The sequence below is a fragment of the Halichoerus grypus genome, chromosome 5 (genome assembly GCF_964656455.1).
Source record: "Halichoerus grypus chromosome 5, mHalGry1.hap1.1, whole genome shotgun sequence".
Classification (NCBI taxonomy): Eukaryota; Metazoa; Chordata; class Mammalia; order Carnivora; family Phocidae; genus Halichoerus; species Halichoerus grypus.
Window position 1 is genome coordinate 142,043,500 of NC_135716.1, and position 16,627 is coordinate 142,060,126.

The 16,627-nt window shown below is 43.5% G+C and overlaps 1 protein-coding gene across 7 annotated transcripts in view; it reads left to right on the forward strand.

Annotated features, from left to right (window-relative positions):
* Positions 1-16,627, forward strand: part of DAB1 (DAB adaptor protein 1) — a 1,108,242-nt gene that overhangs the window by 542,831 nt on the left and 548,784 nt on the right. The window lies entirely within an intron of this gene.

The window sequence follows — 16,627 nt, forward strand, 5'->3', positions numbered from 1 at the left end:
CTGTGCTAATCCCATGTTAACCTAGAAGTCCCTCATGCTAAACTCACACCAAGTTATGCACAAACACCGTTAAGAGAAGATTTACTTCTCTGGCTTTTTTTTTTTTTAATAACAGCTTATTTTTAGTAACTTATCTGCTAATAATTTGTACCAGAATAGTATTCCTTTTTATATTTTTATAAATTAATATTTTCAACTGATGTTTTGTATTATAGTTATAAAATTCTGTTTTTAAAATGCCAGTTAAATGCTATAATTTTTAAAACTCATTTTACCACTCTCACTTGGGATATGCTGAGTTCTTAGGTTTAAGATGATAATACTAATAATCACTTTGCTTGAGAGGCATATAGCATCCTGAACTCCTACCACATAGCAGGGATGATTCTAAACCCTTGACATATATTAATCACATAATTCTTTTTACCGTTGTGTTAGTTCAATGTGCCCTGTTGTTAACACCATTGTACAGATGAGAAAATTGAGTCACACGAGGTTAAATAATTTGCGCTGAGTTCTACAGCTATGCAGTCCTACATTTAACCACCTCTTACAACAATTCCTGGTGTGTAATGTGGAGCCCTCAGAGATGACCTAATATTTCATCCTTACAGCAGATCTGTAATTTAGGTAGAGTAGGTGCCTGGCCCCCCTATTTCCCATGTACTTCCAGACCATCATCTCCTATCCCTGCAGGTTGTCCCCTTAGAAGTCCATCGTGGAATATTTGTCATACCTGTCCCACTTCCCTGATCAATAAGTCTGACAGCTCTCCTGATGCCACTGTCTGAGTACGGTCTACCTGAAGGCCCTATATCCTGCTAACATTAAGCAGGGAAGGTACCAGTCTTGAGTGAGAGAAAAGTCAGACCCCTTTTCTTCTGCTGATTTAGGCTGTTGACCACCCCCTCCTTTGAGTCCCAGTACATTTCCCTGCCTAATGTCCTATTAATTTCAGAATGGCTAACTCCATTTTAGTGATTACAATGCTGCAGCAAGATAATAATTCTGTTATTTCAGTATTTATTTTACATACTATTAATATTTTATTTTGAAACTGCACAGAATTTATAAAATAAAAAGCTCAAAGAAACTAAATTATTTAATATACTTTAAATATAAAAACATATAAATATGTTACAAACATCGGGGAAAATGTAAATTTACAAAAGATAAACATTCTAGCTATAATATAAATTATTGGCAAATAAAAATTCATTAAGATAAATATTCAAAATATAAAAAGCATATAACTCGGGAAAACCTAATCAGTTACAGAAGTTGAAAATGAAAATATTGTTTGCTCTTTTTAAATATATGCTAGTTAAAAAATAAAGTGGGTCAATGACATCACTGGGTTGAAAACATATTTTGGTGCAAGCTTTTCTTGCTGAAGACGCTCTTGTGATTTTCTGACTAGTCTGAAGAATGGTGAAGGGGATACTTAGGGCCTAACCCTAACTATTTTAATCCAGGTTTCATCTTCAAATAATTCTCTCTCTCATGTGATATTTACAGAGGAATTCTTGTTTGAACAACTCCTTCCCCCTGCCCACCCCAAAAAAGACTATGTTTTGTGTCAATAAGGAGCTCCATGGCCCACCCCAGCCCCACCCCTGCCAAAGCAAACAGTTGATTTGTCTTCCTCTTCCCCATTTTCATCGTACATATTTGGTAAATCTGATGCAGGAGGACCTGTGCTCATTTCCAACCATCACATTCATATTCTACTTTTCAGAAATTCTTTTCTTTGAAGTGCAATAATAATTATTCCTTCAATAGGAGCCTTGCAAGACCAAATGTAGTTGCTTATTGCTATTCACACAGGCCTGGAGCTGTCTAGACTTGTCTTTTCGCACAATTTGAATAATTGAACCATTGATCTTGCTCTCTAGATATTAATAAATCAAATTTCAGATTTTTTTAGAATTAAAATAGCACACCAACAAATACATGGGATATTTCTGTACTTAAAAAGAGCACAGTGTACCACTGTCATACCACAATTTGGTATTCACTGCTTGCTCCTTACATGGAGTACCTAGCATGCTTGGAGGCTAGGGCTCCTTTGTCCAAATGGGGAAAATGGGGCTCGAGTAAGTGAAGTATTACGCTGAGGTCAGACAGCAAGTGCCAGCACTGACATTTGAACCCCGTTGTTTGGACTCCAAAGTCAGAGTACCCTCTGCTGTCTCTGTTCAGTAAGCTACCCAGCCACTTTTATATAAATAGACTCCATATTATCTGCCCTTTGGGTGAAACAATTGACCTGCATTTTTTCCCAGCAGAAATACTTAGCTCTAAGAGGCATTTTTCTGAGGTGAGCATTGTTGAACACCAGAATGGGCTCTTGTGGCAGGTGATAAAATTTCCTCTTCCGTCATTTTCAAAAATAACCAAGATGAGGATGAAATTTACACAAGTTCCAGATGACTCTCTTGAGGTCTTCCCACTCTATGGTTGTGCAGGTCTATGAAAATTAAGATAGTTCAAATCTGGACTCAGTTCTTCTGATACCTGATCCTTTAGCTGTTTGTTACCTTACAAATGAAACATCTGGATAACAGAAGTGAGTGACTTTCTCTCTCTTGTTTTTGAGCTTCGTGTAACCCCAGACTTCGCTCTCTGTTGTGCCATTATCAAAGCATCCAGGTGGAAGGGATATCTCGAGAAATTGGAAATAATCTTGGTTGTCTTTCTTCTATTTGCTCCTTTCATCTCTTCTCTGTTTAATAAGCACAAAGTAAACACAGAACTGATTTTTTTTTATTCTGAAATGTTATGAGCATTAAGCTCTGAGTATTATCATGGGAATGCATTTCATTTGAACTCCAAGGAGGCTTAATGTAAATTTTTAAAGGAAAACCTCAACATTAGTAATGCTGTGATAATTTCTCTTCGCAACGGTGGATCTAGAAGGCCTCCTTCTGGCAGGTCAGATGTTTCCAAATCATTTTTGGGTTTTTGGGTCCTTGAGGTCTCTGTAGAGTGCCATCCTGACTACCTCGGCAGCATTTCGGAAGATTTGAGACTGTTTGGTGGTGGAAATTTCTATCATCAGTCAGTCACCCACTGGGTACCAGATCCCGCAGTGGGCTCTCTACCTGGCTTCTTTATTTAACTCAGACACTTCTACCAACTAGTTCATATTATCCCGCTTTACTATGAAGGCAACTGTAATTCAGAGCAGTTGAGTGCCTTGCGCATAAGTGACAGGACTGGAATTTGAATCGAGGCTGCCTGGTTCCTGCACTCAGGCACTTCCCACTGGAGCACACTGTCTCAGCACTTCTAACCCCTGGCCAGTCACCTTCGGTCCTGCTTCTCAGGTCTGTATGCCTGGGTTCTGGATCTGGGCTTAAAGTCGGTCAAACCATTCCTTTCACTTGATAGCCTCCCAGCCTTCTGCTCACTCGCCTTGAAGATACTCAGCTGGTTTCTTTGGAGAAATCCAACACATACCATCCTTCACCGCTGAATCATCTTATAAGCCTGCTCTGCCCGCTGCACCTACCCACTTCTGGGTGATGGGGATATAAAGAAGAGAGCCTCCCAGGTGAGAAGTTCCTAGTCTAAGCATCAGGAGAGCAGATGAGTACGGCCTGGAGAAAAGATCATTGTAACACGGTACAGCACATGGCATAAAGAGGAATAAGCAGTGTGATAGGAGAATCACTACAGTTCACTTTACCTGGGAAAATCTGGAAAGGCTTTCCAGAGGGCATGATATTGGAGCCCGGTTTTAAAGATGTTTGGGATGGGCTGAGTTGTGTTCCCCCAAAATTCATATGTTGAAGCCTGACTCCCAATGAGACTACACTTAGAGATAGGACTTCTAAAAATGTAATCAAGGTTAAATGAGGTTCATGGGTGGGCCCTAACCCAATCTTACTGGTGTCCTTATAAGAAGAGGAAACTCAGACACCCAGAGAGACACCAGGCATGTATCATACAGAGAAGACATCATGTGAGGACACAGCATGAGGGCCGCCATATGCAAACCGAGGAGAGAGGCCTCAGGAAAAACCAAGCCCGTAGACACCTTGACCTCAGACTCCCAGCCTCCAGAGCTGTGAGAAAGAAATTTCTGTTGTGTAAACCACCCAGTCTGTGGTATTTTGTTATGGCGGCGCCCGCAAATGAATACCTTGCTCCAAAACTCTTCCTCCTTTTCCTTCTTAATTGAGTGGTGTTAGTTACTATGTTATTCCACTAATACCTGTCACACCTCCCGCTCTCTCCCCTCCCTACCTCTGTTGTGCTCTGGAGGACCCAGGCATGTTTCTGTAGTTAATGATAGGTAGGTGGGTTTTTCCTGTGAACACGCCAGCCAGTGGTCATGTGAAATCCACAATGGTTTACAAGTATTGATACTGACAGGGCACAAAGAGCTCCTGGCCATTTATAAGGAATGTGTGTGTTTCTGGTGTATTTTATGTAATCTTTTCTAAAAATAAGCTCAGAATTCCTACAACATGCAACAGTAAATGTGTCACTTTTGTGTCGTGCAATATGGAGCAGAGAGCTACTCATAAGAATTATATGTATTTCTGAAGATTTAATCACTTACATAATTTTTATGCATTTTTATACATTTATGTTTCTATTCAAAGGTTTAAATATTTCTAAGAACTATAAGAACCCTGTGAAACCAGGGAAATGTTATGGATACATGTAAGGAGAGATCAAATAGACTGGTAATCACATCAGTGTGCATTCCGTTTTGGAATAGCACTGGGCATATACTAGGCGCACTACCTCTGTGAGATGTGACTATTGCTTCGAGACAAAGCTGAAACTCTCTAAATACAAAGGCCCTCAGAGAATACTGAAGAAATGGAATAAAAACTGGCAATGGAAAGAGTAAAGCTTTGTAAAATGAATGTGATAACAGTCCCCGGTAAACTAATAAACATGCTGTGGTGTGCAGAAGCAGACTTGTACATGGAACTTACAGATGTGAATGCTCTAGTCCAAACTAGTTGATAATGAGTAAGACAGATTGGGGGGGGGGGCAACTAGTTCAAAGGTCATATGTGATCAAATAAGACAGGTGTTCGGTAACAATTTTCAGTTTACCTGTCTCCCCAGCAGATGATGAGCTTCCTGGAGGAAGAGATGGGAGTGTATCCTTATTCATTTCAGTTTTTCCAGGGTCTAGTCCCCAATCCAGAGCGGCCCCTCAGTGGATGTGTGATGAGTGAAGGAATGTGTGAATGCGCGAGGGGAGGGCTGACTAGGATGCACAGGTTGGACAGGAAAGGAGTGGGGAGGCGCTCGCTAAGATGGCCACAGTAGCGGCCACATTTCTGTCCATATCTGGACTGCCCTTCTCCTTCTGCTTTCCCACTGTAACTTCGACCTGACCTCTACAGCCGGTAGCTAATGCTTGTGCAGCGTGTTACACTATATCAATGCTTCGTACAAGTCAACTCATTGACTTTGATCTTAAAACATCCCTGGAGTGTTAGACAAAGTGAGAGTTCTTATCTGCGCGCACAAATGAGGCCCCTGAAGCTCAGAGAGACTGTGGCTTGTGTCCCACAGCTGATACCAGGTAGAGGCAGGACTCAGTTCCAAACCACCTCAAGCCTACTTCACCATCAGATGCGGTACACGGGGAGGCACATCTGTGGGAGCAGTTACAGTCTTCCCAGGGAGCTGCCCGCTGAACTGGGCCTTAAAGCATTAATACTGGCATTCTCTTCCCCAGGGTAGCCAGACCCCAGCAGGAAGAGTGATACATCCAGGGATGTACTAGGGGAGGAAGAGCCAGGCAGTGGTACGCAGGGGTGCCAAGCAGGGGCTGTGCAGTCAGGCTTGGCTTAGAATCTTACTTACGCCTCTTACTTGTTATGAGATCTTCCAGAAATCTTTTTGATTAAAACTATTTATTGAACACTTGCTCTGCACCATTCAATGACTAGGTTGTGGGTATACAGGGGTTAAAAAAAAAAAAGCATTGCTTTTCCCATTATTGGTTGTCTAACACTAAACAAGAACATACTTTTATGTATAATGAGCACACAAACGTGGTTGCAAGGAATTAAGTGCATAAAAAAGCAAAGCGCTTAGCGGCTGCCTGGCATATAGTAATGGCTCTGGCCATGGTAGCCAAATGCAGGTACTTCAGAGTCCTAGGAAGGTTCCACCTCACCACGCACACCCACACGGCTCCATGGGTTCCTATCACCACCGATCTGCACCCGACATCAAATCCTAGATTAGACCACCCTCTAATATTAATGATTCCTACAGTTAGGTCTCCATAAATCTCCAAGTGCCTTCATATCTATTCGTGATTTTAATTACCACCACCACCCACTGTGGTGAGTGTGGTCCTCCCCTAATAACAGCTAGAGAAATGCAGGCCACTATAGTCTGTGACCCACAAAACACAGCAGGCTAGCCAGGAGTGGCCTCCCAGCTCCGTGCCTTCCTGCAGGCCCCCCAGAGGGCCCTCATCACCTCAGAAGCCTTTGCTAGCTCCTCCCTGCTTCCTAACTGCAAGTACAAGGTCCCTGACAGGGCACACAAGCGTGCTTCCCAAGCCCAGATCGTGCAAGAGCAGTGATCCTGGTTTACAGTAACATTTTCCCTCTAGGAAAGGACACTGTAGTGAGCTTTACCTAAATCTAATCTAATATCCTTTATTCTGATTATTTATCTTACTGGTTTGGGCACTAAATGTCATTTATTTCATAAAATGATAATGCTTATAGTTGATTTCTTTTAAAAAATATTCCTATTTAGCAAAATAAAGAGCTTGATCTAGTTCCTTATTTGTTTTTTAAACTGATGTGTGAGATCCAAAAGATAGGACTTTAGTAGTCAGAACTGGTGTCCAGCCCTAAGGCCTTCTTCTCTGATACCCACCCCCGCTCCATCCTGTGTCTTCCCCTCCTCCCCCTCCCCTTCTCTCCCCCTCTCTCTCTTTCCTCCCTCCCTCTCCTCTGATCAAGCAGTGCCTGACCTAATCTGTTCACCATTCCTCAAACTGTATGATTGCCTATGTCTTCAGGTCAGTCCGTAAGATGCCCCTCCCTGGCCACCTCTTTCCATCCCACGAGGTATACTTAAAGCTTGCCTTTTATTTAATTTCCCTCTAGGGCGCCTGGGTGGCTCAGTCCGTTAAGCATCTGCCTTTGGCTCAGGTCTTGATCCTGGGGTCCTGGGATAGAGCCCCACCTTGTGCTCCCTGAGCCTGCTTCTCCCTCTCCTCCCCACTCATGCTCTCTCTCGCTATATCTGTCTCTCTCTCTCAAATAAATAAATAAAATCTTAAAAAAAAAACTTCCTTCTATTCTCCCAGACCGTGCTAAGCACAGTCCTCCCAGGGAGTTTGCTGGTTCCAGTGTAGCCTCTCCCCTTTCCTAGCAGGGTGGTGGTTTGTCCATGTGCCTCTCCCGTGAGAACTTGAGCCCCGTAAGGGCGGAGAGGAAGCCATAGCCTTCCTTCTGTCCACTCCTTGTGCTTAGCCCAGTGGCTAGCCTATCACTAGACCACATGGATGAGGTAGAGGGAAGGAGAGGCAAGGAGGGAGAGGAGGAATGAGGAGAACAAAGAGGAAATACAGAGAGGCACAGAATGGAGAGACAGGGATACACACAGAGAGAAAAGACAGAGCCCGGAAGAGAAAGACAAGGAGAGGGCCAAGAAACTGAGAAGTAGAAATAGAGAAAGAAGAGGGGGGGAGAAGAAAAGAGCTGTGTTGTGAAAAACAGGCATCAAGGGAAGGGAAGAGAAGGGAGGGGAGGGGAGAGGAGAGGAAAGGAGGGGAGAGGAGAGGAGAGGAAAAGAGAAAGCAATGGGAGGAGGAAGTTTGCTGCCTGTGAGTGAACAATTTCCGTCTAGTGTGTATCCGGCAATCTGCAACCTCCACTGTTGTTAACTCAGCAAACCTACCTTCTCAGGGTGAAAACACCTGCCTTCCCATCACTCATCTTTAACACATGCGGGGGGCTTTGATTGTGGTCCATCTTTCATCCTGTAATTATCTGAATATATTTGCATTAAATTATATTTAGATTTTCATCATCTCCTTAATTTTCCAAGATAAATAGAAAAATCTTTTTTTTAAAAAATGAAAATGCTATAGACCACGTATTTAACCTTAGAAAATTGGCAGTCCATTAAAGAAAGCAAGCATTTGCTGCTTTGGCAAAAATATTTTATTCCAGAGGATAGTTTCTTCCAGGATATGTACGAAAACTCCCAAGTAAGTTTTAGAGTGATGGATCTTGACCAACTTAGCTCTAATTTAAAAGTTGTTGTTGTTGTTGTTGTTGTTGTTGTTGGACATGTATATACTCTTGTGGATACAGCTCTCTGGAAAGCACCTCAATTTCATAAAATTATAACTTTTTAAGAGCATGGCATCATTTTTTTCTAAGTTTTGGTTTAAAAAAAAAGTGAGTAAAAATGAACATTTCAAACTCAACTCACCAAAGGGATGTCATGATAAGTACACAGTTAAGGATGCCCTAGAATGAAAAGGTGAGATCTCACTTCAAGTTGGGTGTAACCATCTCAACCACTGTTCTGTATGGAGTGCTTCCAAAGAGTTTCGCTCGCCTTGCCTCATTGCATGCACACAACCACATCAGTTCCTTTCATCATTTCCATTCCAGTGTGGCATCAGGGCTCCCAGATTTAGGTCACTAGAAAAGTCAAAGAGCTGGTAAGTGGCCAAGCTGAGTTTTGTCCCAGAAACATCTGACACCAAAGCCCATGAACCAAAATGTTCTTCCCGGTGTGACAAAGACATAACCTTCGTGACTGTTGACCGAGGTTGATTGAGACTGACTGATAGATCTGCTGACCTTTAGCCTTAAACCCTGAAAAGAGGAGAAAGAAAGACACTGCAATTTATTCAATGTATCCTTTCATTTAACTCCAACAACCAACCCATGCAATAGGAATATTTAGATATTCATCCCCTTTGACCACTGAGGAAATTGAGCTCCCGAAAGGTTAAGTAGCTTGCCCGGTTCCCCAAATTGCCTCTCCAGTCATTTAGACTCCTGAAGAAGGTATGAAAGCCCAAAGTCTTCATAGCCTGCCCCCCTGGAGATGAGAACCGTTACTTCTTTGTATTTGTTTAAAAGCTGAACTTCTGTTGAGTGCTTGCTGCATGCCAGACGGCGTTTCATTAAGTGCATTGCAGAAATCCTCTCATTCCCTCCTCACCGCAGACCTGTGAAGGAAGTTCACTCTCTCAGCCCTCTCCTGGACTCTTTATTCACCCTAGAGCAGAGAGCAATTTGACTTCAGGGCACAGGCAGGTATAGTAAGACAACAGTCTCAGGAACATGCTGGAACTGGAGCATGTAGGCCCAGCCTAAGGGCATTCAGATTCTGACTATTTAAAAACACCCCCCAGGCCAAATATGCCTGTCTGCCAGCCTTGTTTATGCCCCTGCAGGTTCCTTATCCCGGCCCCCCAGAGACAGTGGGGACTCAGCCTGTCACTGTTGCTACTCTGTTTACAAAGCCTGGCACCATCTTTCATACTCTTATTTTAAGATAATACCATGGATCCTCCCAACTTGGGTAATCCAGAACCATCCATTCCACTTTCCTGCGGCTTCTAAAGTAGCTACACACAGTGCTCATGTTATTACAAGACCCTTAATTGTTATTAATTGTCGTTGGAGGTGACAATAATTAATGCACTGTAATGAAGTGCTAGCCCACCATCCTGGTGTGTGTATTTAACCTGGACTTGTCTAAGGAGATGAACACTTGCGAGAGAGACCTTCATGCCTTGCTGCTGAAGAAGGGACAGGGGTGGAAGAGTTAATCCAGAGACCCAAAAGCCTTGGGCCACATCTTCTGTGGGAAGATCTCAGTGCCCTGGTCTGTGCCTTCCTGCTTCCCGTCAGCCCCGTGGCTCCCTGCTGCCAAGCCAGCCTCACTTGATCAGAGCAGCGGGCTCGTTTGATGACATGCCCACAAAGTCTTCAAAAACCAATTACCACGCTGCCGATGACAAATACGAAAGGAAAAAAAGCAGCAATGATCGTTTAATAAATTTATTATGAAGACAAATGACCCTTGCATAAATCACCCTGCCTCATTACTGAAAGACCTCGCTTATTTCAGACGTGTAGACAACAAGGGTTCATTTCAAAACTGTGGTAGTACAACCCCTGGGTGGCCTTAGGAAGACTGAGGAATCCTCCTGGCCTGAAACCAGTGGGTCCCCTGGTGAGGTTCCCCAGGATGATGACAGCCATTAGCTCAACCCCCGTGTGCTGCTTTTCTGGACCACAAGATACGAAAGTGAGGGTCATTCTGCATTTCCACACCACGTAGAGACTTGGAATGAACAGCCCAGAGAGGGGTGGCTGAGAAGACACCAGCAACCACTGTCGATGGGCTGGGTAGGCACTCTGTTATACACAGCAGAGTGAAAATTTCATCCTGTCCTCGTCAAACATACAGGGGCAGCAGCTGCTAAAAGCTTAAGAACATTGGCTTTGGACTTAGGTAGCTCTTGTTCAAGTCCACAGTCTACCAGACCTTCACTCTGTGACCTTGGCCAAGTTACTGAACCTAAGTCTTATCCCCTAGTCCATAAAACAGAGAGGAAAAGTAGCTACTGCACAGGTGTGTTGTTGTAATGATTAAATTAAGTAATACAGGATGAATACTTAGCATAGAAAAGATTCTTCATGGGTTGTCGTGAAGTTAATTATTATTTCCCCACTTGACACAGGAGAAAACCCAAGCTCATCACAGCTGAGTGTCTCATCCACAGAACACAGCTAATAGTGTAGCCTGGACTCAGACCCATATCTGTGTCCACCTCCCCTGCCCTTTGCTTAGAGCCTAAGGCTTTCGATGTGCGAGGGTAGCCCCAAGTCTGTAGTCTACTGGGGGAAATTTACTGGAAACTACACCTTGAACAATTACCTTCATTTCCTTCCAAATCAGAGGTAAGGAGTCTTCCCCATTTTGATGCCAGCTGACTTCTCGAATTAGTAGAAAAATTAAACAACCTCAAATGTATGATTAAAGGTACGGGAGAATTATTTCTGTTCTGAAATTGATTATAAACTTGCAGTCATCGTTCTGTTTTATTTTTCTAAATACTTGAGTAAAAATGCCTACTCCCCTGCTCTCCTACTGCGTATCCCGTGTCGTTGCCTCACACGTGGGTTACTTGGAGGACTGCCAAGGGCATGTGAGCTGAGACCCCGTGGCTTAGGCCCACTGGTGGACTTGAGCTAGTCTTTATATATATATGGCTATAGTCTTATTCCATGTCTAGTCTCTACATACAAATAGTTCAAGGAGACTGCAGAAGATTGACTCTGGCCACACAATGGTTAGTCCGACAATGTCCCAGTAAAGAAATGTTGGAGGGCCTGCTGTGTGTTAGGAAAGGACTTGGCAACAAAACCTTACGAATAGGGAAGCCGCTACTTTGAAAAATGGTTTATGACTGCCTTCTGAGGCAAGTCTGTCCCTGTCAGCGGTGAGACTCTCAGAATACCAAAGGGCTGTAACTGTTCTCTGTTTACTAGGCACTTACTGAGTGCCAGGTACAGGGGAGCAATGATGGGTCACACGTGAGCCTTCCACCCCATAGTCTCCCTCCATGTGGGAGTACCTCAGCAAAACCCTCTGGGAGAGAACTCTCCGTTCCCCTCCCCCCACCCCAACTTTGAGCAGAAATTGGAACTCCTGAATAAACCCCATCCTTTTTGTTAAGAAATTTTAAAAGTAACAGAGGGAGTAGGGAACTCACTTCAATGTAGAGACTACCAGCATGTCATCCCCTCACAAGAGAAATACAGTTGTTGAGTCAAAGGATCTTTTCCTTTTCAGCCCAAATCTCTTCCTCTCAACACACACACACACACACACACACACACACACACACACACACACACAAGCACAAGCACACGATCATGATTTCTCTCTCACATACACACTTTCTCTCTTCCACACGAAAATTTACTCCTACACACACACACACACACACACACACACGCTCATGCATGTTTTCTCTTTCACACATGCACACACACACAGTAGCTCTCTCTCTCTCCGTCGCGCGCGCACACACACACACACACACACACACACACAAATGACCAAGCCTTTGAACCCAGGACAGAAGGTGGGACAGAAACTCGGACAGTCTACAGACTGTCTTGTCAGAGAGGAAGCAGCAATGTGGATCCGAAGGTGATGCAGACAAAAGAGCTGCCTTCTGTTGGGGCTAATGCTTGAGAGTCCTGGGCGTGTCTGCCAAGTGGGGCCCTGTTTCCAGCCTTGAGCCTGTGGCATTGCAGGGGTTGCTCCCTCCTCCCCTCCCCTCTGTCTTGCTCTCTCCCCTCTGCATCTGTACCCCTTTACCCTGCTCCTGCTGCTGCATGTCTGAGAGGGAAGGCAGGAGGACCAGCAAGCGCACCTGTTGGTGTGTCAGCGCGCCTCTCACTCTGCCTCGTGCTGGGTGTAGGGTTCGGCATTCCATTCCCATAGCAAACCTATGAAGATGACATATATTTTTTTAATTTAAAAACCCCTTCACTTATTCCCCCCCACCGTAACCACCAGTTTGTTCTCTGTATTTATAACTGTTTCTGTTTTTATTGTTCCTTTGTTTAGTCTTTTAGATTCCACATATAAGTGAAATCATATGGTATTTGTCTTTCTCTCTCTGACTTATTTCACTCGACATCATACCCTCTAGGTCCATCTGTTGTTACAAATGACTAGATCTCATTCTTTTTTATGGCTGAGTAATATTTCATGTATATATATATATATATACATATTTATATATACACCACTTTTTCATCCATTCATCTATGGATGGACACTTGGGCTGCTTCCAGGTCTTAGTTACCGTAAATAAAGCTGTAATAAACATAGGGGTGCATATATCTTTTCAAATTAGTGTTTCCATATTCTTTGACTAAGTACCCCCTAGTAGAATTACTAGATCATATGGTATTTCTACTTTCAATTTTTTTGAGGAACCTCCATACTGTTTTCCACGGTGGCTGCACCAGTTTGCATTCCCGCCAACAGCGCACGAGGGGTCCCTTTTCAACACTTGTTATTTCTTGTCTTTTTGATTTTAGCCATTCTGACAGGTGTGAGGTGCTATCTCATAGTGGTTTAGATTGGCATTTCCCTGATGAGTGATGTTATGTTGAGCATCTTCTCGTGTCTGTTGGCCATCTGTATGTCTTCTTTGGAGAAATGTCTGTTCAGGTCCTCTGCCCATTCTATATCAGATTATTTGGTTTTGGTGGGCTTTTTTGGTGTTGTGTAAGTTCTTTCTATATTTTGGATATTAACTCCTTATCAGATATGTCATTTGCAAATATCTTCTCCCAGTCTTTGGATTGCCTTTTCATTTTGTTGATGATTTCCTTTGTTGTGCAAAATCTTTTTATCTTGCTGTAGTCCCAGGAGTTCATTTCTGCTTTTGTTTCCCCTGCCTGAGGAGACAGGTCCATAACTATGTTACTGAGGTGAAGAGTATATTATTATCCCCATTTTACACACGAGGAAACCAAGGCTCAGAGTAAAAGACTTCCGCAAGACTGCCCCACTACGTGGCAGAGCTTGGATCTTGTCCCAGGCCTGACTGACCTCAAGGCCTCTTCTAGCCCTCTCCTTAAGAAATTGTGGGAGGACAGGAGGGAGATTCCAAACCTTAAGATGAGGGTAGCTCAGCGGGGATAGGAGTGAGGAGAAAGGGAGGAGCTGAATGCACCTCACTCCACAACTTGTTTCAAAGCTCATCTTGGCTCAAGTTCCCTTTAATCCATCCCCTTCCCCTTGCTCTCAGTCCCAATGATAGTAACTGGGGCGTGAATTGAGGCCAGAGGACTGACCTTTTGTGTGCTGGCAGTCTGTCACTGGCTGTGGCCATTGGGGGAGGGGATGGTGCACAACCTCCCAGCCCAGTGGCTCTCCTCAGGGGATGGCTATTCCTGGGAGAGGGAGCAGCTGTGAGTCATTAGCAGCCAACACTCACAGCAGCTGGGAAGAGGGTGCACCAGCCCAATGAGGGGGGTCTGGGCAGAGCACCAAGAACATCCCCTACTGACACAGAATGAGAGAATGATGGCCCACTGGCTAGTTGGCATCCTTAATAGAGCACTGCCAGCTTATTTTATAGGTGAGGAATCCGATGCCCAGAGGGAAGAGCTCTTTACACACCTTTACATCCCCTGAGAGTCTTCCACGGTGTGACCCTATACTAACTTCTAGCCCGTCTGCCCTGCTTGGAGTATGCTGGCATTCCAGCCCTGCCTATGCCTTGTTCCCCAAAGATCCAGGCCCTTCCTTTGCCACCACGCCTTCACTCATGCTTCTTCTGTCGCAGTCTGAGAAATACCTTCCCTTTTTTCTCTACCAAGTGATTATAAATACCCTGTAGGCTCATTTCATAACATATGGAAGGGTGGGTCCATCACAGACTGCCTATAGGGCTTTGTAGCTCCTTTTAAAGCAGCCTAAAAGGATTTGTAGTCTTAGAGCAGCTGACCTGTAGGAGCCCATAGACTATCTGTATATGGCTGCACTGCCGTTATGGGTCTCCCATAAGTACTTATAGAACATTATGGATTTCTTGTAGAATCCCACAAATTACCTATGATAATTGTGCCATGTTCAATAGTCTTTCGTAGGACTATCTATTGAGTACTTACTATATGCCAGACCATGCTCTGAAGAAATGAGGTGAACAAAACTGACAGGGTCCCGGCCCTTTCTCTAAACATAAGAAAGACAGTCAATATGCAGGAAACTAATAAATAATTTCAGATGACATTAAGTACCACTGAGAGTGATTGGGGCAAAGACCCAAAATTCATAGATCAAAGAAGGGCTTTTCTGAGGAAGTAACATTTGAGCTGAGATCTGAACTGTGAGAAAGGATCATCCGGAAGACGGTCTGAGAAAGCAGCCTTCCAGATAGAAGAAATAACAGATGTGTTGGTCCAGAGGCAGGAATGAGCTTGATATAGTTGAGGAACAAAAACCGTATCAAGGTTACGGTTAGTGAATAAGCACGAGAGAGGACACTGAGCACGTACTAGTGATAAAGAGAAAAGCCACAGTACCTTCCCTCAAGAAACTCAAACTCTATTTCCCTAGTCACTTTTAGATTGTAATAGTAAGTACCATCACAGATCACCTATGGGTATTTATGGTACTATTTCAGGACTTACAGGAGCTCTCAAAGATAGTCTATGATGATAATATTTCACTATGAATTGCCTATAGGAACATGATATGTCAACTCAACTCACTTGAGTATTAGAGATGAGCTGCAGGTTCTTACAATCTCAGTACAGGTTCATTTATGTATACTTAAGGCAAACCATTAGTGATGCCTCCACAAGCTGATAGTTGCATTGCAGATGACCTGACACTTGACATCACTGTGGTTCCGTCATAGACCCTTTAGATGCTTTTCAATTTCTAAAGCTTGCAAAATATGTTTGCTATATCACTAAGGATTGTTGGAGATTATTTTTAAACTTAAGACTGTCCCAGGGACGCCTGGGTGGCTCATCAGTTAAGCGTCTGCCTTCAGCTCAGGTCATGGTCCCAGGGTCGTGGGATCGAGTCCTGCATCGGGCTCCTTGCTCAACAGGGAGCCTGCTTCTCCCTCTGCCTGCCACTCGCCCTGCTTGTGCTCTCTCTCTCTCTAACAAATAAGTAAATAAAATCTTTAAAAAAAAAAAAAAGACTGTCCCAAAGAACAATTTCTCTTTGACTCAGTTTTCACTCTGTTGTATTAATTAACATGAGAAATTAATCCCAAACAAGTATTTGGAACAAACGATAACACCCAGTTAGAAACATTTCCCCGGTATGTAAGGATCAGGTACAGCTCCAAGTGACAGAGATGCACAAAAATAGTGGTTTAAATAAGATGGAAGATAGAAGGCTATTTCTCTCATAGGAAAGTCTGAAGTCCACAGTCCACAGGGATAATCTAGCAGTTCTGTGCAAAATCTTCAGGGCCCCAGGCTCCTTCCAGCTTCCTGCTCTGTCATCCAAGATGGCTCCCCAGCCACTGTACCCACGTTCCAACGAACAGGATGGACAGAGAAGGGAAGAAAAGGCAAAGAGTGTGTGCTATTTTCTGGGGACGGCTTCCAGAAACTGTCTCAATACACTTCTGCTTACCATTAACCAGAACTTAACCACGTGGCCACATTGCTGCAAGGAGGCTGAAAAATGCAATCTTTATGCTTGGCAGTCATACTCTCTTTCTAAGAAAGAAGGAGAAATGGATAATGAGGAGCGATCAACAGTCGTTAGTATACCGTATGGACACAACGCATGTAACAAAATTCACATTAGTAGAAATGTCCCAAACCAGTGCTTGCTAGCCCTAGGATGTTAAAACAAAAACAAACCCAAAAACCCAGTAAAACTAAATTTTAAAAAGGAGGGAGTCCATTATAGTGTTTCCAACTTATAATTTGCCCTAGTCAGGACATGAAAAACAATTTAAATGTATCATCCACCATAATAATCATCTCCTTAAAAAAGACTTTATCACACACAGAAAAAAATAGAAAAAACTTTAAAAATGTTTTAAATGGAATAAATTTAGCTTTGGTGAGGAGGTGGGATAGTC